This window comes from Echinops telfairi, unplaced genomic scaffold, assembly GCF_000313985.2.
Source record: "Echinops telfairi isolate 266 unplaced genomic scaffold, ASM31398v2 ScPeMD7_25;HRSCAF=90, whole genome shotgun sequence".
NCBI lineage: Eukaryota > Metazoa > Chordata > Mammalia > Afrosoricida > Tenrecidae > Echinops > Echinops telfairi.
Window position 1 is genome coordinate 33708016 of NW_022103922.1, and position 1669 is coordinate 33709684.

Below are 1669 nucleotides of genomic sequence, written 5' to 3' on the forward strand. Positions count from 1 at the left end.
AAAAGAAACATCCTCTATCAAACGTGTGTCTATTCATGAGGTTACATCCATTCACTTTCCCATGCATGTTCAGCTTACATAGTTACCTATGCTCCCATATAGATTATTGTTATTATATCAGTAGAGGACTGTGTATGTAATAGTGTTTACTCTGTTGCCTTTCGGTCTTGTACTCCTTACAGAATCTTCCTTTGTCTTGGTCAGTCTGTACAGACTTCTACCTTATTGTATATTGCCTTTCCCTTCATCCAAATTAATATATATCTACCTTCTATTTAGTGAGGGAGCTCTGGTGGCATAGTGGTTACAAGTTGGGCTGACATCCAAAAGACAGGCAGTTCAAATCCACCAGCTGCTCCACAGAAGATGGGACTTCCTACTCCCGTAAGCAGTTAGTCTTGGAAACTCTTGGGGCAGGTCTACCCTGTCCTATAAGGTTGGTATGAGTTGGCTGCACTCTGTGGCAGTGAGTTGGTTGGTTTTATTTAGTGATTGACTCTCTCTTTTGCTCCCATCCCTGGTAAACTTCCATGAAGGTTTCGGTGAATAGCCTTGATGTTCTACAGCAGTCGTCTCTTACAATGGTTGTCCTGTTATGATGGACTCATTTCACACCAGATGTACTTATGTTAGGAGGTACTGCACAAATTATTCCTTAATGTTGCATAGTATTTCATTGAGTACACACGCCATAATTCACTTTTCCAATCACCCGCCGATGGGCACTTAGGAGGTCTCCGTCTTTTTCCTATTGTGAATAGTGCTGCTATGATCATGGGGGTGCACATACCTGTTCAAGTTACAGCTCTTATTTCTCTACGACCCACACCTAGTGGTTGATGGCTGGGTCATTTTACTCTTTTGCTTGTTTGTTTGGACTTAAGTCTTCTGAATTCCCTGTCCGCCACTTCCAAAAGTATTTCTCCAGCCAGGAGATTTCCTGTCCATTGGTCACATGTCTGAGACATCTTCTCTCGCTCTTGTGTGGTTTGAGGTTGTCTGTTGTCTTTGAGACATTCCACTGTTAGTGTCGTCATGTACTGATTCTAGGTTACTTTGCTTCACCTGATTTTCTGTTTGCTGTGTTGTAGTATACCTGGGTAACAGGGCAGGCCGACTAGTTGGGTCTCTAGTTGGGCAACACTGGGGTGCTCACCACCGGTCTCTGGGTGAATTTGGTCGTGAAGAGGAGCGTGGGTGTCAGTCTCTAATCACTGGTCAGGTAGGACAGTTGAGCACAAAGGGCGGCTGTTGACTGCCCTCTCTCATCCATCCAAAGGTGCTGGGCTGGGAGCCGAGATCATCCTGTGCCTGTGCGTGGTGCAGCAGGTGTGGCCGATATGGCTCCTGACGGATGGGGACATACACAAAAGAAGGGCGAGGAAGAGGAAGAAGAAAAAGGAAAGAGAAAAACAAAGTTTTCGGGAGGGGAAAACTCAGAGAAAGGGAAAAAAGGCAGGGAGGTGGGGAGCGGCACAGCTTGGGTGCCAGGGGGTCGGGGGAGTGGAAAGGAGGTGCTCGCTCCGTGGGAGTGCGCTGCAGCCGTGGAGGTGGTCCCGTGTGGGAATTTGCTCTATGGAATAAAAACACAAAACAAAAGGGAAAGGGGAGCGATTGAAAGAGGAAGAAACAAGAAAAGAAAGTCTAGGGGGAAAGAGTGAAGGACTCT